The 23,038-nt window shown below is 44.4% G+C and overlaps 1 protein-coding gene across 1 annotated transcript in view; it reads left to right on the forward strand.

The window, feature by feature from the left end:
- LOC134207015 (homeobox protein prospero-like) overlaps positions 1 to 23,038 on the forward strand; it is a 419,304-nt gene that overhangs the window by 135,996 nt on the left and 260,270 nt on the right.

Below are 23,038 nucleotides of genomic sequence, written 5' to 3' on the forward strand. Positions count from 1 at the left end.
AGAGGCTCAGAAGCCTCCTTTCAAAAGGCTCGGAAGCCTCCTTTCAAGAGGCTCGGAAGCCTCCTTTCAATTTTTGAAGGTTTTCCTAAAGCAATTTTTGAAGGTATTCATAAAACAATTTCTGTAGATGCTGCCAAAGAAAGATCCGAAGGATTTTCCTTAGGTATTTTCGAAGTAATTTTCAAAGAAGCTTCAAAGGGTTTTTTAAAGGAATTTCCAAATGAATGTTCAAAAGAATATCTGAAATTTCTAAAAGATTTCGTAAAGTATTTTCCGAAGATTTTTTTTTTGGAATTCCTTCCTTGAATTTCCAAAGATTATTTTCGGAAGATTTCTTGGGGTAATTCATGTGTGAAATTCTGAAGGAGTTCTTCGAGGAACGTACAAAGATATTCTTGAAGGAATTCAAGAATGTCGAAAATGCCTTGAGGAGTTCTTTTGAAAATTCCGTTAGGAATACTTGCTGTATATTCAGGAGGAATAATTGAAGAAATTTCCAAGGGAATGGAATTTTCGATGCTATCCGAAGGAATTCCTGAAATAATTTTTGAAAGAGTACTGGCAGTATTCTAGATTTTTTTTGGAAAAATCCTGGAGGTATTCCCTAAGGAATTATTTAAGATATTTACGAAAAAATGTCAGAAGTTAATTCCTAAGGAATTCTTGAGAACATCCGAAAAATTCTGGTCAGCAGTAAAACCCGGTTTTGACTCTGAAATTGCTTGCTAGAAAACCCCCCAAAATGTCGCATTTATAGTCTATCCAATATCACACAGGAGATGAAAATATTTGGAACAATATCCAAAAAAAATCCTTTTCAATTGCAGACGATAAAATGCACTAAAATTTACTTTTACTTGAAACTGCCTGACATTTTTTAAATTGATTTACGCCTCCAATAATAGTTCTAACTACTGACACCAAATTATAAATGAACCAATTACGCCAAAAATGCTGGTGCCCCACCATTACCAGAACTCCGTCAGTGAGCGTGAATCATATCACTTGGACTTGACATTTAACATAAAGCCTGTCCCCGTTATATTTCGGACAGGTGGATAAAGTTCAATTTATTTGTCGCCATTTCATCAATTTAAACGAGAGCTAAAACATGCTGTAAGGAGCAGTAAAGCAAAGAGATTGAGTTGTTATTTGAAAGGGTCGTGTCAGAGGTTTGTAAAAATGTTGAAAAATCGCGTTGGAAAATAGGCGTCAGAAATTTAACGTGGACAGGCTATACTCTTCTTCTGTAACGAAATGGCAAAGGTATTATCATCTGCTAATCCGTGCCTCTAACATGTTCAAACATATTTTTAAGATTTCCCCAGATTTGGCTTGTGGCACCTCCACTGCAGCAACTCCCGGGCAGAAGCCATGAACAGCATAACAAAACATGATATGGACTTGATTGATATAAGAGATAAAAGAACAGGCAACAATATCAAAAATTTGCACCGAAATATCATTTAAATATCAAAATATGCTATGGATAAGAACAAACCAATAGCACTTGATATTGATCACTTTTTACAAATAACATAACATGATTTCCTCATGATATTTTAGTGCAAAATATTGATATTGTCGCCTGATCTTTTATCTCTTATATCAATCATGTCCATATCTCATTTTGCTATCTTATCAAGATTTGATATTATTGAGCTATTTTCCTCTGCTCGGGCTGCTACGTGACAGCGGAAACGCTTGAGGTGGCATTTACACTATTTGTGCAACAACAACAACGGTCTTGAACGAGTTCTAATTCCATTTGCGAGAAAAGCAATTCAACAGCTTGGGCACCGTTGCAGTATTAGTGGCAGTCCGCTCGAAACGCATCGCGTTGCAACTTTGCAATAAATTTAATTATAAAAGTCTTGAACTAGTTAGATAGGGGCTACCGTCCTCCGTCGGTGATCGACCGCTTCCTTGGGAGTAACTTTCTCCGGATGCGAAAATCGGAAAAAGCTAAGTGTGCGCAAAGCGAATACGAGGTTGGGAAAGTTTTCCTCACAAGTGGAGAGTACAAGTACTTGGTGAAGTTCAACAGGTTTCCGGCTGAAATGCGAAGCAGCAAAGCAAATAACCTACCACGGTGCGTTTGAAGCGCGCCCGGCTGGCACAAGGCGGATTTTCTATTTGCCAAAGTTTGGTAGGCTAAAGTATCGGATATCTCACCTGCGCTAATGGTGGAATGGAAGCTCTCGCCGTAGCGAGACGGTAGCCCTTCCTGGAACTTTGGCAACACTGCGCGTATAATCATCGTTAGGAGAAGGCCGGACTCCGGCGAAAAGTTACAATTTAACTTTGAAATTAATTCACTGTTCCAATTAGTATGGGAAGCGATGTAAAGTTTCAGCGGCGTCGATCGTTGCTACTAATTAAGCAGAGGTTGTTACAGTTTGTGCTTAAATTTAATGGAAGATGCAGAAAGGCTAAGGACAAAGTGTACGAAGTTGTAGTGAAACAGTTTTCTGCTCAACGAGCTGGCGTTGCCAACTTTCACAGTGTAGCGGAAGGCATGTTATGGTTTGGAGCCATGCAGTAATTAAGAAGGGAATGATGGAAAGCAGTGATCTGGAATTTCCTTATAGGTACCTCATATCATTATTTTACGCTCAGTCATCGCGTCTTCCTTCGAATCTTCTGGCGTTGAATGTATAAGCGTAATTGGATTCGCTGGAAAACCATTTTAAGACCATTATCTCGTTCGTTCCACTAAATCGAACCGCCAGCTTGAAGTTAATTTAGCGACGGTGAGTACTTTTCGGAATCATAAACCTACGCTAAATACAGAACGGAAATCCCGCTAAAGTCAAACGCATCACCATTAGTCAGTGTTAAATAAAACGAAGAGTTTAAATTGGGCACCCAATGGGATTGAATCTTTCAGAGCTATGTTACCAGTCCCGACTCATAGATTTCACGCTTCGGTGTCGTTAGTGTCTACCAAACTCAATTAAAATCCATTCCGGACTGCTGCAAGATGGGAAAACATAATCTTCGCTCCAGCAGCAGTACTTGAAGATAATTAAATTATCACTTTCGCATCCTGCCTCCAGACTGGGTCCGGCTTTGGCCCTTCCGATTCCGTGCCAGTTCCGGACAATCGTGTACAATCAACTTTAGTTGGGTTTTCTGCTTCTCCGGCTTTTCCGTTCCGGTTCCGTGTTGTGTTTGTGTGACTGTCGTCTGTCTGTTTACGATACTCACATCCACCACCTAGGAAGATCCTGGGTCCGGAATGGGACAGACAACTACTGACTGGCAGAAAACAGCCGTTTTCACGCCACTTGATTGATTTAATTACTCGTCCATTCATTATCCTGCTCCAGTCTCGTGTAGGCCGTTCTACCGTATAGAACCGTTGTACATGGATGGGAGGATCGGCGTCGTTTATCCGGTTGGACTGCTTGTGTTGATGCAGATTAGCTTCTGTGCTTGGTTAGATTGTTTGAAATGTATACAACCATGGCGGAGCTAAAAGCACGAACGCAAATCATGATTATTATCTGCATACAATATGCTCAGAATGGGTGTTATTTGATGTTTACACTTTATTGTTGACAGTTGTGCTATATTCCGCGTGAACCGGATTTTAGTAGTGGCAACAGTCTATACTAATAATTCCATTCATCCCAAAGCTGAATTTATAATTTGAAACCCGATCGCTTTCTTTTTCAAATAATCTTTAAATTTTTAACATATTAACTACCTCTCCTTCGGCCCATTGACCCCTATTGAAAATTAATCAGATTGATCAGTTATGAATTCTTTGAATCTCATCGAAAATTTTTCGATTTTCTACGAAAAAATTTATGATTTCAATTTCATTTTCCATTATTTGAATTTCCACGAGATTTTTTTTCCACGTGAAGTTCTTTAAATTACTTTATTATTATAGAGTTTTTTTGGCACTTCCTCAGCAAAAATGCTGGGAATTTTCTCCTACCCCGGGCAATCTGAATGCCAAAGGAGAATAGGCTCTCTGGATCTCATTCGCCAGTTGACTTAAAAGCCTATAATAAACGTTTGTACCGGATGTATTAGTTATGGTGTTTCAGGAACCTTCTTACGATGCTGTAAGTTCCAAGAACCACTATTTTTGGAACCTATGGAGGTTATGAAATAGTTCCAACTCTTCGAGATTTCGTGACGATTCCGGTTGTTGAGATAACTACCGGAATTATACGCATGTCCTCCAGGGGCCACATCTGCTTCAACTCCTCCGCCAAGTCTTTGTTATCTTGTTGGAGAATGTTGTTTGGACATTATGATCTAGCGGTACAGCTCGTTCTGACGCCTCCAAGTCAGTCTTGGTCCACTTCACCACCCCGAAACTGTACGTCAACAAGGGCACGGCAAACGTGTTCATCGCCTTCACTTTGTTGCCGGCCGACAAGAAGCTCCTCAAAATACCGTTGATACGATGCAAGAACTTTTCCAGCAGCTCCTTCTTGATCATCGTGTAGCAAATTCCCTTCAGTTGCATGAAACCTAGGAATTTGAACGTTTCGCCTTCAACCATGTTTCGAATCTCTTCCTGTTCGTTGACGCGGAAACTGTCGGCATCAACCAGGTGACCCTGGTGTAGATGTATGGATCGACATTTATCGATACAAAACTCCATCCGGATGTCGTTGCTGAATACCGTTACAAGCCGCAGAAATTGGTGCAGCTTCTCCACAGATTCCGCAAACAGCTTCAAGTCGTCCATAAAGAAGGTGTGGGTAATGTTTGTACTCCTTTTCCCACTCTTCAAATGATAGCCATAGTTGTGTTGCTTGAGTGCTCTGCTAAGAGGATTCATCTTATTGGCATTACATCCCCACACTAGCACAGAGCCGCCTCGCAGCTTAGTGTTAGTGTTCATTAAGCGCTTCCACAGTTATTAACTGCGAGGTTTTTAAGCCAAGTTACCATTTTCGCATTTGTATATCATGAGGCTAACACGATGATACTTTTATGCCCAGGGAAGTCGAGACAATTTCCAATCCGAAAACTGTCTAGACCGGCACCGGGAATCGAACCCAGCCACCCTCAGCATGGTCTTGCTTTGTAGCCGCGCGTCTTACCGCCCCCAAGAGGGTTCATGGCAAGGCAAAACCATAGAAGACTAAAGGTATCGCCTTGGAATATGCCCCTCCTGATGCTGAGAGGGGACAGCAGGGACTTTGTCCAAGGGCTTGACGATCCCTCCCCAGGCCATCTGCGAGTTGTGGCGCCTGCCTAGGATGTGGTGGGGTTTGACAGTGGGCCCTGTTAAACCTCTATAAAAAGCTGCATGTATCCGCAAGTAGGCTCCGCCAGAGCGACCGTGTGCCGCTCAAAGCGCACAAGCCCAAGTCCTGGTGTTAGGTGGGACGCTAAACAGCCCTGACACGACGGCCCTCCGGCGAGACAGGAGGTTTGCGCAGGCCCAATAAGCCGCCTGGAAAACCAATAATTACGAACAATATAAGAGATAATGCGACTCGATATAATCGGCAAAGACCTAGGCGACGAATAAAGGATCACGATTGGAAGCTTGGAACATGGAACTGCAAGTCGCTAGGTTTCGCAGGTTGCGACAGGATGATCTACGATGAATTACATCCCCGCAACTTCGACGTCGTGGCGCTGCAGGAGATTTGCTGGACAGGACAGAAGGTGTGGAAAAGCGGGCATCGGGCGGCTACCTTCTACCAAAGCTGTGGCACCACCAACGAGCTGGGAACCGGCTTCATAGTGCTGGGTAAGATGCGCCAACGCGTGATTGGGTGGCAGCCAATCAACGCAAGGATGTGCAAGCTGAGGATTAAAGGCCGTTTCTTCAACTATAGCATCATCAACGTGCACTGCCCACACGAAGGGAGACCCGACGACGAGAAAGAAGCGTTCTACGCACAGCTGGAGCAGACATACGATGGATGCCCACTGCGGGACGTCAAAATCGTCATCGGTGACATGAACGCGCAGGTAGGAAGGAGGAAATGTATAGACCGGTCATCGGACCGGATAGTCTGCACACCGTATCGAATGACAACGGCCAACGATGCATAAACTTCGCAGCCTCCCGCGGAATGGTAGTCCGAAGCACCTTCTTTCCCCGCAAAAATATCCACAAGGCCACATGGAAATCACCTAACCAAGAAACGGAAAACCAAATCGACCACGTTCTAATCGACGGTAAATTCTTCTCCGACATCACGAACGTCCGCACTTACCGCAGTGCGAATATTGAATCCGACCACTACCTCGTTGCAGTTTGCCTGCGCTCAAAACTCTCGACGGTGTACAACACGCGTCGAAGTCGGACGCCGCGGCTTAATATTGGGCGGCTACAAGACGGTAAACTAGCCCAAGAATACGCGCAGCAGCTGGAAGTGGCACTCCCAACGGAAGAGCAGCTAGGCGCAGCGTCTCTTGAAGATGGCTGGAGAGATATTCGATCCGCCATTGGTAGCACCGCAACCGCTGCACTTGGCACGGTGCCCCGGATCGGAGAAACGACTGGTATGACGGCGAATGTGAGCAGTTAGTAGAAGAGAAGAATGCAGCATGGGCGAGATTGCTGCAACACCGCACGAGAGCGAATGAGGCACGATATAAACAGGCGCGGAACAGACAAAACTCGATTTTCCGGAGGAAAAGCGTCAGCAGGAAGATCGAGACCATGAAGAGACGGAGCAACTGTACCGCACTAATAACACACGAAAGTTCTATGAGAAGTTGAACCGTTCACGTAAGGGCCACGTGCCACAGCCCGATATGTGTAAGGACATAAACGGGAACCTTCTTACGAACGAGCGTGAGGTGATTCAAAGGTGGCAGCAGCACTACGAAGAGCACCTGAATGGCGATGTGGCAGACGAAGATGGCGGTATGGTGATGGACCTAGGGGAACGCGCGCAGGACATAATTCTACCGGCCCCGGATCTCCAGGAAATCCAGGAGGAGATTGGTCGGCTGAAGAACAACAAAGCCCCTGGGGTTGACCAATTACCAGGAGAGCTATTTAAACACGGTGGTGAGGCACTGGCTAGAGCGCTGCACTGGGTCATTACCAAGATTTGGGAGGAGGAAGTTTTGCCGCAGGAGTGGATGGAAGGTGTCGTGTCCCATCTACAAAAGGGCGATAAGCTGGATTGTAGCAACTACCGCGCAATCACATTGCTGAACGCCGCCTACAAGGTACTCTCCCAAATTTTATGCCGTCGACTAGCACCAATTGCAAGGGAGTTCGTGGGGCAGTACCAGGCGGGTTTTATGGGCGAACGCTCCACCACGGACCAGGTGTTCGCCATTCGCCAAGTACTGCAGAAGTGCCGCGAATACAACGTGCCCACACATCATCTATTCATCGACTTCAAAGCCGCATATGATACAATCGATCGGGACCAGCTATGGCAGCTAATGCACGAAAACGGATTTCCGGATAAACTGACACGGTTGATCAAAGCGACGATGGATCGGGTGATGTGCGTAGTTCGAGTTTCAGGGGCATTCTCGAGTCCCTTCGAAACCCGCAGAGGGTTACGGCAAGGTGATGGTCTTTCGTGTCTGCTATTCAACATCGCTTTGGAAGGGGTAATACGAAGAGCAGGGATTAACACGAGTGGCACAATTTTCAATAAGTCCGTCCAGCTATTTGGCTTCGCCGACGACATAGATATTATGGCACGTAACTTTGAGAAGATGGAGGAAGCCTACATCAGACTGAAGAGGGAAGCCAAGCGGATTGGACTAGTCATCAACACGTCGAAGACGAAGTACATGATAGGAAGAGGTTCAAGAGAAGACAATGTGAGCCACCCACCGCGATTGGCATCGGTGGTGATGAAATCGAGGTGGTAGAAGAATTTGTGTACTTGGGCTCACTGGTGACTGCCGAAAATGATACCAGCAGAGAAATTCGGAGGCGTATAGTGGCTGGAAATCGTGCATACTTTGGACTCCGCAAGACGCTTCGATCGAATAGAGTTCGCCGCCGTACCAAACTGACCATCTACAAAACGCTCATTAGACCGGTAGTCCTCTACGGACACGAGACCTGGACGATGCTCGTGGAGGACCAACGCGCACTCTGAGTTTTCGAAAGGAAAGTGCTGCGTACCATCTATGGTGGGGTGCAGATGGCGGACGGTACATGGAGGAGGCGAATGAACCACGAGTTGCATCAGCTGTTGGGAGAACCATCCATCGTTCACACCGCAAAAATCGGACGACTGCGGTGGGCCGGGCACGTAGCCAGAATGTCGGACAATAACCCGGTGAAAATGGTTCTCGACAACGATCCGACGGGCACAAGATGGCGAGGTGTGCAGCGGGCAAGGTGGATCGATCAGGTGGAAGATGACTTGCGGACCCTCCGTAGACTGCGTGGCTGGCGACGTGTTGCCATGGACCGAGCCGAATGGAGAAGACTCTTACATACCGCACAGGCCACTTCGGCCTTAGTCTGAATAAATAATAATAATGATGCTGAGAGTCCTGGACCATAACACCTTTTCCCCATCGGTAATGTTTAGGGATGTGCTCCACATCCTCATAGCGTGCTGCATTAGCCTGATGATGTTACCGTCTATCTTATACAACTGCAGTACCTTAAGGAGGTACGAGTTTCTTATACCAAAAATTATGCCCGAAATCAGGTCCTGGTACAGCACAATTCCTGGTATACCGGGTAGCCTCACGTATGTCTTGGGCGGTCACGTTGATAGCGGTCATGTCTCCAATTTCACCACAATATCGCTTTTCTTCTGCCAAGCACATCCCATCGCCGATGTGTATGACGGGGTTCTCCCATAGATTGGACCAAAACTGCGTGACTTCTGCAATCTCCGAAGGCCCTCGCCAAAGTCGGCTTTGTCGTTTCGGATGTGGTTGTAGAACTCCCTTTTGTTGATGTTGAACATTCGATATTGCTCCTTCCTCTTCGAACATTCTCCATAACGTCGCAGTCGTTTAGCAAGAGCACTCAACCGCTGTACATGGGTGTCGAGGATCTCAGTTATGTTCACCTTGGTAAGATCACGGAGTTCTGTGGATTTCACAATTTCAGCAACATTCCGAACTAGCCTCGTTGATCGTCGCATCCACGCGGGTTTTTGTACTTTGGGGCGTGCGCGTCCATCATTCTCACCTTGTGGGCGCGTTCGCAATCCCAACGTCCTTACAATAGCTACTGCAGCCGAATACACGATAAATTGCAGCTCCTCAAGGTTCTCCACGGTTTCCAAGTACTGTGGCAAAATATCCTGGTTAATGATGCTTACTGCACCCATCAACCGATAGAAGTACTACAATTTGAGTATCCGATGCCGGCAAATGGGGTCTGTCCCACGGAACTGTGTAACTGCTGTGCCCATATGATTGCCTAGTCCGTTCTTCAATTGCTGTCGTTGCAATTCCACTGTTGATTCTGGAACGGCGGGTGCAATCGAATCGCGAAGGTTACTTGCGATTGATGCATCTAACCCAGCGGTTCTCAACCTGGGGTACATGTACCCCTGGGGGTACCTTCGCTGGCCCTAGGGGGTACCTCGGGCAAAAATGCGTAATGGCGGACGTACTACAATTTCAATCGAAAGTTATCGATAAAGTTTTGATAATTGTGTATTTTTTATTTCAAAATTTTGTCTTGTACATAATATGGATGGTAATCAGTAAATCAGTCAATTGAATTCTGCCCTCCACAACCAGCACAGTGCATGAAGGGATGCGGAACAAAAGGTCAGACGGATAAAACGTTGAATGCGCAAATTTTTGAAATCTTCAATGCAATCTACCTACCTGATCGAAACTAATATGTTGAGAATATGTACTAGAGTGGGGCGTCATGGTCATTTTTTCAAATCAATGGTTTTTCGAAGCCATTCTGAGTCCTGAACAACTGTGCAGAATTTGGGACCGATTGGTTGCTTCCTCGCTTTCCGCATCGCGTTTGAAGTTTGTATGGAAATTAGTATGAGAGAACGTACATTTTGCATTTCTACTACTAAAGGCCTCAGTTCATCGTAAACCAAGTGGTACATTGCGATAAAGTATAACCCAAAGGATGCCGAAGAAGGCACGTTGCTGGAACGTCCACGAAAAATGTTATAACGCTTAGAACATTGAGTGTTCAAACTATAGCATAGCATAGCATAGCATATAGCATATGTGATTGTACAAATCGTGGGTGGCTATACAATGCTCAATTCAAGCTCCATCTGGAATAAGGGCGAATGTCGCAAGAGAAGACTCCCCGTCGACCCCCCTTCCTTAAACAAAAGTGACAAGCAGCAGATCTCTCTGTGGTTTATGACTTTAGAACGAAAGAAAACAATGCGAACTTGCATTCTGAGGTGATAAACTGCAAAGAAACTCCCTGCCTGTCCCTTTCATTCAAATGAGGGGAAGTCGACGAAGAGAACCCTCTCCCGCGACACCCGCCCCCCCCACCAGACAGAGCTTGAATTGAGCAATCTACTGTATATTGTCGCAAATTGGTACTTGGGATTAGTACCTTTTCCTATACAGTAGCAGTTGTATACCTGGCCACGTCCTTACAATCACGGAAGGAAGGGAAGGAATGTTAGTTCAACATCTACTAGTAAAGATGCAGGGAACCCATACTACCTTCATAGATGTCTCGGGAAGGAAAATTTGTGTTAGTGGGAAAGGTGAATAATAGGGAGCTCTATTCGACAATATAGAGCGTTTGTCAATAACAGTATATGCTGTAAAAGTAATAAAATATATTCATCAATTTACTTACGAACCGTCCTAAGGGAAAAACAAAACAAAACACAAAATTTCGGCAAATCGCGCGATCGTTCTGCCGTCCGAAACAAGAGCCAACACGCACTGAACTAATTAACTTTATTACCGGCCGCGCAATGCAAAACACAAAATTTCGGCAAATCGCGCGGTCGTTATGCCGTCCGAAACAAGAGCTAACATGCACTGAACTAGAACATTGAGTGTTCAAACTATATGCAAAAAATCGTTTATTCTGCCAGCACTGCCGTACTACGTAGACCAATAATTTAATTGAGTGTTATTTCAAAATAATTGATATTATAGGGCTTTAGAGCTAATAGGAGCTATCCGGATTCATTTCACAAAGAAAAAAATCCGACGAGAAGGAAGATGGGTTTTGTCCTTCGAGAACCATAGGTTGTCCGGTAGTGCTGGCAGAAACATTGATTTCTTGCATATGGTTTACCCAATCAATTTTCGAAACGTAATAACATTTTTTGTAGACCTTCCAGCTACGTACCTTCTTCGGCAAAGTCTTTCAGCATCTTCCAGACTAGATGCTAACGTATTGAGTCACGTGATTGATGATAAATTGAAGCCGCTAAGAGCAAAATTGTAAAAAAGTACGTTTTCCCATATTAATCTCCATGTAAATTTAAAACGCGATGCGGCATGCGAGGTTGCAACCAATCGAGCCCATATTTTGCACAGTTGATTGGGACCCCAAAACGATTCAGAAAAACCTTGATCTCACTTGATCGGACGAAGTTTGCGTTTTTCCATACAACCGCGCCCCACTCTAATGTGTACGCTCTTGAACTTAAATTTAGAATCTAAAGGTTCGGAAGCCTCTGTTTAATAGGCATGGAATTTTTTTTTCAGGTCAGCTCGGTTGCTTCGTTCTTCTACTTCTATGGGTCCACGTTCCAACTGGAACTTGGCCTGCTTTTCAGCTAAGTATTCTATTAGCATTTCCTTAGTTATTAATTGAAATGTCCGCCGTTGCATGAGTATGTATCTTGTGCAGTGTTGGTGTTGGTAGAATCATGCTTAAATCTCACTCAACGAAGCCTCATGCGCGAGCTGATTCGCTTGCGATTCTGCATGGAGAGCATCGCGCATGATTTTTTCATACAGAATCGCATCGTTTCGCTTATTTGCCAAAAAATGATTTCGCTCCAAAAAGTGTCAAAACCAAATTGAAGCGTATTTTATGTTTACGTATGGATTTATTATCCATTGTTTTAAGCAAAGAAAGTTATTCCGATGAATTTATCGAAGAAGAACACGCAAAAATCACGCAATGATGCAAATCGCGAGTCAAACCATGGACGATTCTCTGGGCCATGAGTCGGGTGAGGTTTGCCTCGCGCTTGATTTGAATCGTCGATGAGATTTGAGAATTTGAGTTTTTACCAACACTGTGGCAAATACAATGGATATACTATGCCCAGGGAGTCTGGTGTTTCCTACCAGAAAACATCCTAGACCGGACCGAGAATCGCAATCGCCATCTCCGGATTGACAATTCTACGCTTTGCACGCAGGGCTATTTGGAGACCCTGGTTGCTTCGTTGCTAGAGGATTACAAGCTCGAAGGCCTCCTTTCAGATATCCAGAAGCCTGCTTTCAAAAGTTTCGGAGTTTTCTTTCAAGAGGCTTGGAAGCCTCCCATTAAGAGGCTTGGAAGCCTCCCATTAAGAGGCTTGGAAGCCTCCTGTAAAGAGGCTTGAAAGCCTCCTATTAAGAGGCTTGGAGCCCCCTTCAAGAGGTTTGGGAGCCTCCTTTCAAGAGGCTTGAAGCCTCCTTTCAAGAGGCTTGAAGCCTCCTTTCAAGAGGCTTGGAAGCCTCCTTTTAAGAGGCTTGGAAGCCTCCTGTTAAGAGGCTTGGAAGCCTCCTTTCAAGAGGCTTGGAAGCCTCCCATTAAGAGGCTTGGAAGCCTCCCATTAAGAGGCTTGGAAGCCTCCTATTAAGAGGCTTGAAAGCCTCCTATTAAGAGGATTGAAAGCCTCCTTTCAAGAGGCCCGGAAGTCTTGTTTTAAGAGGCTGAAGGTCTACTGTCAAGAGGTTTAGAAGCTTTCTTTTAAGAGGCTCGTAAGCCTCGAAAACCAACATACAACTAGCTCGGAAGCTTCCTTTCAAGATGCTCGGAATTCTTCTTTCAAGAGGCTTAAAGCATACTTTCAAGAGGCTCAGGAGCGTCCTTTCAAGATTCAAAGGAATGCTCCTTTCAAGAGACTCGAAAGCCGCCATTCAAGAGGCTTGAAAGCCTCTCTACAAGAGGCTCAGAAGGCTTTTATCAAGAGGTGTGAAAGCTTACTTTCAAGATATTCACAAGCTCCTTTCAAAAGGCTCGGAAACCTCCTTTCAAAGGTTTCGGAATTATTCCTTCAAGAGGCTTGGAAGCCTGCTTTCGAGAGGGGTACCTCAATTATTGCAAAAGTTCGAAGGGTACCTTTTAAGAAAAGGTTGAGAACCGCTGGTCTAGTAGAATAGTACGCGATTCTGGAAATAGCTTCTCCAAATATTGTACCCACCAGTATCCAAAACCCGAATAACGAGAGCGCGATGGCATCCCGGCTTGTGCTGCTGAATGCATTCTTGACATCAAGCGTCACGACAGCACAAAATCGGGTTCCTCTCCGCTTGCGTTGTATTGCTATCTCCGCAGTTGTTGATAGCATCCACCGTGGACCTACCCTTACGAAACCCAAACTGATTGCTTGACAAACCGGTCGTACCTTCGGTGTACGGGTAAGCCGGTTGAGGATGATCCTCTCAAGCAACTTCCCCGTGGTGTCCTGGTATATACGCCGAGGGGTCACCGGGTGGCTTCACAGGCTTCTGCAATAGTACCAGTTTCTGTCTCTTCCACCTATCGGGGAAACTACACTCGTTCAGGCATCCCTGAATGGCTGTCCTGAACAAAATACTATCTTTTAATGCTACTTATGGCCTTGTTAAGGGCCAATTTCGCAGTTTTGAACGTTAAGCGGCGTTCATACCTCTCCTGCTCGGAGCGAGCTCGTTGCATCCTTCGCCTGGGCCCAAGGCAGGTTGACCGAAGGTCTGCGAGCGCAGCGCTCCTCCAGCATGCTGGAAGTCTACCGTTCCTCGGTGGTGCCCTCCTCTACATACTGGCGTCGCAGGGGCGTGACAGAACAGCTGTCAGCGCATCCCCGGTTAGACTATTGGTATTAGCCTTCAGTCTCAGAACCGCGGTGAAAGCTTCACTGTCGAAGTATGTGGCCTTCCATCCACGACTCTGATGGGGATTTGCCGACCTAGGGTGCTGCACATCTAGGCTGACCACTTAGCGGATTGCTAGATGGTCGCTTTGGGTGTAGCCCTCGTCGAATCTCCAGTTCAGTACCCTGGCCAAGTCAGGGCTACAGAACGTTACGTCAACGAATGCTGGCTGGGCCGTCATTGACCAACACTTCGTCTAGTTTTGCTAGAACCTCTAGCACGAAAGACGGTAACCTTGCCGTAACCCTCTGCGCGTTTCGAAGGGACTCGAGAATGGACTTGAAACTCGATTGTATCGATTGTATCATATGCGGCTTTGAAGTCGATGAATAGATGATGCGTGGACACGTTGCATTCGCGGCATTTCTGCAATACTTAGCGAATGGTGAACACTTGGTCCGTGGTAGAGCTTTCGCCCATGAAACCCGCCTGGTACTGTCCCACGCACTCTATTAAAAATTAAAAAAAATCAAGCCAGTGCCTCACCCCCGTGTTTAAATAGCTCTCCTGGTAGTTGATCAACCCCAGGTCTTTGTTGTTCTTCAGCCGGCCAATCTCCTCATGGATTTCCTGGAGATCCGGATCCGGTAAACGTTTGTCCTGCGCGCGTTCTCCCAGGTTAGTCGCCATATCGTACCACCGTTGTCTGCCACATCGCCATTCAGGTGTTCTTCGTAGTGCTGCCGCTACCTTTGGATCACCTCACGCTCGATCGTAAGACGGTTCCCGTTTATGCCCTTACATATATCAGGCTGTGGCACGTGGCTCTTGCGTGAACGGTTCAGCCTCTCATGAAACTTTCGTGCGTTATTATCGGCGTACAGTTGCTCCGTCTCTTCACGGTCTCGATCTTCCTGCTGGCGCTTTTTCCTCCAAAAAATCAAGCTTTGTCTGTTCCGTGCCCGTTTGTATCGTGCCTCGTTCGCTCTCGTGCGGTGTTGCAGCAATCTCGCCCATGCTGCATTCTTCTCTTCCACTAACTGCTCACATTTGTTCAGTCATTTCTTTGATCCGGGGGCACTGTGCCTAGTGCAGCGGTTGCGGTGCTTCCAATGGCTGATCTAATTCTTCCAGCCATTTTTAAGAGAAGCTTCGCCTAGCTGCTCTTCCGTTGGGAGAGCCACTTCAACTGCTGCGCGTAGTCTTGGGCTAGTCTACCGTCTTGTAGCCGCCCAATGTTTAGACGCGGCGGACGACTCAAACACGTGTTGTACACCGTCGAGTGTTTTGAGCGCAGGCATACTGCAACGAGGTAGTGACCGGATTCAATATTCGCATAGCGGTAAGTGCGCACGTTCGTGATGTCGGAGAAGAATTTACCGTCGATTAGAACGTGGTCGATTTGGTTTTCCGTTTATTGATTAGGTGATTTATATGTGGCCTTGTGGATATTTTTGCGGGGGAAGAAAGTATTTCGGACTACCATTCCGCGGGAGGCTGCAAAGTTTATGCATTGTTAACTGTTGTCATTCGATATGGTATGCAGACTATCCGGTCCGATGACCGGTCTATACGTTTCCTCCCAACCTATCTGAGAGTTCATGTCGCCGATGACAATTTTGACGTCCCACAGTGGGTATCCATCGTATGACTGCTCCAGTTGAGGAGAATTGCTCCTCTCGTGTAGGCAGTGCACGTTGATGATGCTATAGTTGAAAAACGGCCTTTTATCCTCAGCTTGTACATCCTTGCGTTGCTTCCAATTGTGATCCTGTATTCGTCGCCAAGGTTGTTGCCGATTGTATCGAGTCGTATTATCTTCTATGTCGTTCGTAATATTTGCTTTTAGTGGCGGCTTATTGGGACTGCGCAAACCTCCTGTCTCGTCGGAGGTTCATCGTGTCAGGTCTGTCTAGCGTCCAACCAAACATCAGGATTTGGGCTATTGCGCTTTTAGCGACACACAACTCGCGGCATTGATTTCCACGTTTTATCGATGAACCATTATTTTATCTGAATGCGAATTTCGCTAAGATTGTTCTCACTGGTTGCGATGAAGCCAATATTGATAGTGGTTTATTGGTTTTCTACGCGGCGCACTGTAAAACCCCATCACATCGTAGGCAGGCTCCACAGATCGCAGCCTCTCAGCTGAGCTGATTTCAGAATAATAATAGTGCCCAGACCAAACTACCAGCTGAATTCGCAACCCATAAGTGGTGGTCGATGGAAGCGTGAGTATTTCAACTTGCGTTGTGACCAGAGCTATATTTGACGTTCCAACTCACCATTTTGTAGCATTATTTCCTAGGGAAATTATTTGAATTCCATATGGCTATGTGGGACCAGTGATGGGAAATGTCAAAAAAATGTCATGGGGTTGCTATTACTAATTTGCTAATAACTTTTTTCAAAAGTCTTTTACAACTCGGATTTTTTTATTAACATGTAATGCTTAAAGGATCCTACAACTTTGCCAAACAGGTCATTGTTCTAAATATACAGTGTAAGGCATGATAACGAATTTAAAAAAATGTCACGGAATGTCATGACATTAATGTCATTTGACACTAATTCGGCTCTCACGCCGCCAATTTCAGTTTTAGAGCAATGACCTATTAGAAAAAGTTTAAGTATCCTTTGAGTGCTTTATGTTTATATAAAACATACGATTGTAAATTACTTGTGAAAAAAGTTATTAACAAATTAGTCCCATGACATCGATATGACATTTCCCGTCACTGTGTGGGACACCGACGTGATTTATATCAGTCAAGCTAAAGCTGTTCATCATACAAATGAATTTTGTTCTTCTCCCACTATTATCAATTTTCTTTGACAACCCAGTTGCAATTTTTTACCTTTTCAATTAAGCTCCCAATGGACCATCTCCGCTCCTCTTTTTCCACAGTTGATGGCAATTTCACCATTGGAGTTCTGATTCCTATCGACTTTCCACAGCGCCACTTGGTTGTCGACGGAGAAATCAATTTATTATCCGCGTCCTCTGGGGCTTCCGCTGTTTCGCACCCACTCGCCCAGGTATGTCGAATCGCTTAGTTTTCGCATCTATTCGAATGTGTCGTTATCATCCTTCGGAGTATTCATTCGGTATTCAGTTGTAAATTGAATGGAAGGAAAAAAGGCAATTTTGCATGGGTACCATTGAGGTAGGTCAACGATGAGTTGCAAAAGTCGGTGAATGGGATTTTCCGCGAACATTTTTTTTTCGCTTTTCATTCTTGTGGCACGACTTGGCACTGAAATCCGATTGCTTTCTTAGCAGGAAACCGCTCGCTTATTGCTACTTTCCATGGAAGACAACACCATCATCGTTTGGGTGGTGGTCGTAATGCATCAACTTTTATTTCTATGAAGAGGCTTCGGAAGTGGGTTACCAACGTACCATTTGAGTTATTCTGAGAATTCATTCGTGCGTTCTGAATTCGTTCAATATACGTGAAAATGTTTATGTTTTTTTGACTTTCGAATGAAATGGCTTATGCGCACAGGCACTTATCTGACTAGTAGTGAGTCTTTTACGACATGGGTTTTTTCTTCTTGCACAGAGAACACTAATGTAGAAATCACAGGTTTTATGACATTATGTTTTAAACGTGTTGTAATAGACCCAACTGTATTTTAATGGCCTTTAAAATATGTAAATGCATTTATTTTATAGTTTTTGCAAAAAAATGGTTCCCGCTGATTATATGACCGTTATCTAATATCAAACCAAACTAAACGTCAATTCTAAGCTGAGATCTTACCATATTCACTTGCTACATAATTGGTGCCAAGTTGGTGCCAATTATTTCGGATCAGTACATAAGAAAAACTATTTAGAGTATGTAACTTGTTTCTATTTTCTCGTAAATAGTCACCGGATGGGGAAAACCCCCAACTAATACCTCTGCAAATAATTGAATCCGCGTGAACCACCAGAACGCAAATTCATATCAAATATGGCTACGATGGTTAATATCAGTTTCATCGCTTGTGGCACGAAAATCGATGGAATTGGCAAAGCATGCCTAAAGCCAGTCAAGTTCCGTGGTTCAATAAGCCGCCCGGTGGATAATTATCATTTCCCCCGCACTCGGACGCCCTTCCCCGAAACTATAATCGTTAGCCCCGCAGCGGTCTAAACATAGACCGTTGATAGCGTCGTCGCGCCATTGTCTCATAAACGATCGTTATCGCATCGCACTCAGTTTTCCATTTCCCACCGCTCTGATTACACCTTCCACCACCGGACGTAGTCAACGGCGAATTCATCAAAAAGCGAAAGATAATGATTTAATAACTCTACTAAGCCGCATTAATGTTATCATTACCTGGAGGATTCACCACTCAATTTGGCCCACGATAAGAGAGGGAGCACCACCCGGATGGGTTGCAAATTTGTTGGCCCCGTACGTCGTGTCGGTCGGCTTGGAATAACTCTAGACCAACATTTGAAAAGGGCGTAACAGCCAAAATTTATTCCTTCTGATTCTTCGTCTACATATATAGCTTTATATGTGGAAAAAGAATCAGAAGGAATAAATATTGGCTGTTACGCCCTTTTCAAATGTTAGTCTAGAACTTTTCGCACCCACTTTTCCACCAGCCGTCCCTGACGCATCAGCCAGTTTTTGCGAACCCCCACAAATACTTTTACACACACAAGTCCTACACACTTTTTGACTTTATTTACAGAAGGCCTGTCAGCTGCTATCAGGCTCATCCAAGCAGCCATCTGTTCTGGCCACGATGAGCTTTCCTAACATGGCAAACAGAGATGGAAGGCTGAACAGTTTTTCTTTAAATTTCTGTCATGCGTCGCTAACATTTTGTTGAATGAATGCAAAACTTGTTTTAATTTCAAACTTTAAAAAAGCATAGCCCAGTAACGAGACATTAGTGATATACATACTTACTAAAAAAACGCTGATTGAAAAGGTTCGTCATTCATCTCACACAGATTCGAATGAAGCCGCACGTCTGCCTCTCTGTGGTTTTATCGAGGGTCGTTTTTGGCAAAAATCGATATGACCGGTAGCAGGGCAGGTGTGCAGGTGGAGATTGCGAGCATAAAAGGGTGCTAAAAGTTTTATCTGGTGATGATTATTTTTCCACGCTCATCGGGGATTGCTTAATTATGGCAAACTTTGTATTAGAAATGTGGCAGCGCAGCGGTTAAAGAGTTTCAGACAGTAAATTATGCAAATTAAATTAAATGAAGAAGTATCGGCGATAGGCCACAGAATAAATCCGATTAGATTGAGATGTTTTGATTGCAAACGACAAGGAATCAGGCAGGCGTTGAACCGGCTCCTGGTAATTTCGTGCCTAATTATTTCGATTTCCTTGGAGGATTTGAAGATCGAATTGGGTGTTAGGTGCTTGCTTGTAAAACTTTTAAACCGAATACGTATAAACACTGGAGCTTATTTTATTAAAAATTGCCAATTTCGAGTACATTTTGAAGGTGCTATAGCACAAAAAGAAAGACAATTGAGATGGCGGCATTATAACCCCTCTCAGTTTAGTGTTCATTAAGCACACCAACAGTTATTAACCCTTAAAGGCGCAAGGCGATTTTTTTAGAAACCGTCGAAAGTATTTTTAGCGTAAAGTACCATTCAAATTATTAACATTAAACGTATTTTCGGTTTGTTGTTTTAAAATAACATTGCGCATTTAAGGGTTAACTAAGCGATTTCTATGACCATGTTTCCAACTCGGAAATTTCCTTTTCGGACCGAGTCCGACACCTAGCCCGCTTCTGTATGGTTTTGCTTTGTAGCCGCGCATTCCATCGCATGGCTAATGATGGTTACGAAATGGGTGCAATACTTTAAAAACATCTCTAATTAAATGAGACATTAAAGCTAAAGTTCACATAAAATTGCCGAAACTATTAATAAAATGGATAATATTGATATTCCAAAAAAGTGGTGCTGTTCTTTTGTCGGAAAACTCGTGGATCTACGTCTGTTATCTAGATGGTAACTCTTAGGAAAAGAAGCACCACGCGTCCGCTTTTCGTCTGTTTCGTACTTTATTACTTGCATGAACGATGCGTAGAGTCAAAAGTGTTTCACCACGTCTGATGAGACTTGCTTCAATAATCCAAAACTGGTTTGAAAGTAGAGCTTTGAATTTACAGACATCTATGCCGCTGTCGTATTCCGTTAAAGGTAGACGTCAGCAAATGAGCTGCCCCTGAGTCTGAAGAATGGCATAAAAGAAGAGGACACGAATTCGCGGATTTATCAACCATAATAATATGGCCATCAAGGTGGTCAACAGGAACGTATTGGAATGGCAGAAATACAAACCAAATCATCGCGATGCCAAACAGTGCCTTTTCTTCTTCCAGTTCGGCCATAGCACCTGCTAAAGTGTGTCACCCAACAGAACAATTTGAAATGAGGCAGCCTCTAAGTTTGCAAACGGTGGCTGAAAACATCGAATAACCATCAGGAGCTGGGCTAGGATATAAGCAGTGCCAGTTCCGACGCTTTCTTATCGGCTCTTTGGGGCCTTTCACAAATTACATAACGCTTTAGGGGGAGGGAGGGGGTCACGTTATCAATACAAAAAATTAAACCTTCCATACAAAAAGTGTTACGTGGGGGTGGGTGGGTGTCCAAAATTAATGACTAGCGTTACGTAATTTGTGGAAAAACCCTTTAGTTATCCTCGGTGGGCCCATACTCGTCTTTTAAAAAGCAGATGGGGGCGATGCGATGTTGGCAGCATCATCGGTTAGTGCGTCTCTGATACTGATAAATATCCCGTAGCTGTACCTAGGAACCTGATATTTGTAACATCGACAGACGAAGAGTTCGAAGACGAAGAACATCGTAGGCGTCGCTGATAGTGCGGAAAGGGCTCCCGCCGAATTTATGCGAGAGCCGCATGGGTCTGGTTCGGAGCCGGGAGATGATCTGCTGTTGTTTAGGGTTGTAAACCTCTGTCCATGCTGATATGTTTTTTGACGGTTGCCTCCATCCAGATTTTGACATCACTCAGCGATGTCGTGAAACGTTGGTCCTAATGTCCGACTCCGGCAAGGAGATTCGCCTTGATGTTGCCAGACACCCCACAATGCCCCGGTCTGGCGAAGCGAAGGTCTGGTTTGGGAGAATGTTTGCTTTGCACATGAGTACTTAGGCTTATCGCTTTAGAATGCGGGGATGACGCTGGCAGAGTATTTTGGGATACAGAAAGTCTAAGATAATAACATCAGTCGCAGGGGGTGTTATTGGTGTTACGCGAGCGTTCTATAAAGCGCTGTAATCGTTTCCTCACCATCATTAAACAGGACTATTGATTGCTACATCGTGTTGTGATTGCATCGAGTGAGGATGTGTGTTGGTCGTCGTCAAAGGAGCGGTTCTTTCCCGTAGAGCGCGGTTTCACAAGTCTGACAGAACGATGATGGGTTTTCTGGACGGGTAGGTGGCGGCGATGAAATGCTGTTTCGGCCAAGAAAATGCTGCACATATTTAGGAGGCTGTCCGGAGACAGTGAAACCACACCCGGTGACCCCAATTCCGACTCCACAGCCCAAAGCCAACCTATCCGTAAACCTATATTCGTGGTCTCGGAAATCTCTGTTAAGGAGCTCGACCACCGGGCTTCTAAGAGCCTCGAAATTGTGACCCATGCGGATGTTGCAAGTTATGGAACTATTTAAAATAGTTTAAGAGGAATACCAGCTCTTCGCTCAATGCCAGTGAACGTGCGCAGAACCCAGTCTTCATCAGTGAGAAGAGGGATCATGTATTCTTCAGAGGCGGCTGCGGCGTCAGTTCCAGGCTGTCGAATAGGCGGCTATCAATTATAGCTCCCTCACCCTTAACCAGAGCCTCCTGTTATTGGTAAGATGAGGCTTAGACAAGGTCCGAACCAGGTCTGGTACGTCAACTCACTTTGACATCGCAAAAGTGCGGGAGAAACGTGAGGCTCTGGTCGATGGAGACTCCGAAAACTTTTACAATTTTTTTATTTGGGATACCCGACTAGAACGTGTGTGTGTGTTATTACAATCTAACTGCCACTGTCTGGCAGTGGCATTATGGATAAAATATTCGTGCAATCATTTTAATTTAATATAATTGCAAGAATCTTAGATCCGGGAGCTAGAAGGTGATAGCTCTATTGAAATTCCTCTAGCCCATTTCAAGAACACAAGCATTGCGAAGCTATAGTCGTTTACAATAAGCCCCGCGTGACTACACCCACATATCATATGGATATCTGAAGTGCATTCATACTTCATACTACATACTACATACTGGAAATGCATTTATGATTCATCATAAATTACTTACCATTTTTTCAACATTATCCCTACACTAAACATGTTTGCATTTGAATTCCTTGCTCACATTCGAAAGACAGGATCATTCTCCTATAGCAGAATTCGTACGACTGAACATCTAGCATTCGAACATAGAAAAGTGTTAACGCAATACACTGATTGCAGAAATCTAACTCATACTGCACAGTAAAAAAAAAATATTGTTGAACCTCCACATCTGGAAGTGTGCTTGGGGAAAAAACATCATAATATGGAGAAATGATGAAGTTCCGTTGGAATTTTTGCAAGAAAAATTGAAATAGGAAGCGGCTTTCCGGCAACTTTTTTGGACCTTCTCAGTGGAGAAGAGCGAACGATGCAGAAGGTGTTTTTTTTGAAAAATGCTTCCACTGCGTTCTTGTGTCCGAACGGATTCTGCCGGAATGTATTGTTTGCATTCGGCCTTAAAAATGACGAGAGCAGAAAATTTTACGTCTTCTCGTCAGCGCGGCACACTTCGATCCGGGATACCCGACTAGAACGTCATATCGAAATTGTATTAACATATGTTATTATGTTATACTAAATTTTTATAACAAAATTTGTTAGAAACCTGGTACAGGATATTGTTAAAATATCTAAATTTCTATCAAAAATTACACTGCTTGAAAGAAAAAAACTATCAAATTTTGTTACAATTTTATCAATGTCATCATGTTGTATGGTGGACTTCTAGTGCGAAAGATTTCATACAACTATGTTAAACAGTTCATCGCATCGTTAGAATTCCTTTAATAACGGAGTTGAAGCGCTGGTTGCAGTGACTTATTA

This window comes from Armigeres subalbatus, chromosome 1 (assembly GCF_024139115.2).
Source record: "Armigeres subalbatus isolate Guangzhou_Male chromosome 1, GZ_Asu_2, whole genome shotgun sequence".
In the NCBI taxonomy this organism is placed as follows: Eukaryota; Metazoa; Arthropoda; class Insecta; order Diptera; family Culicidae; genus Armigeres; species Armigeres subalbatus.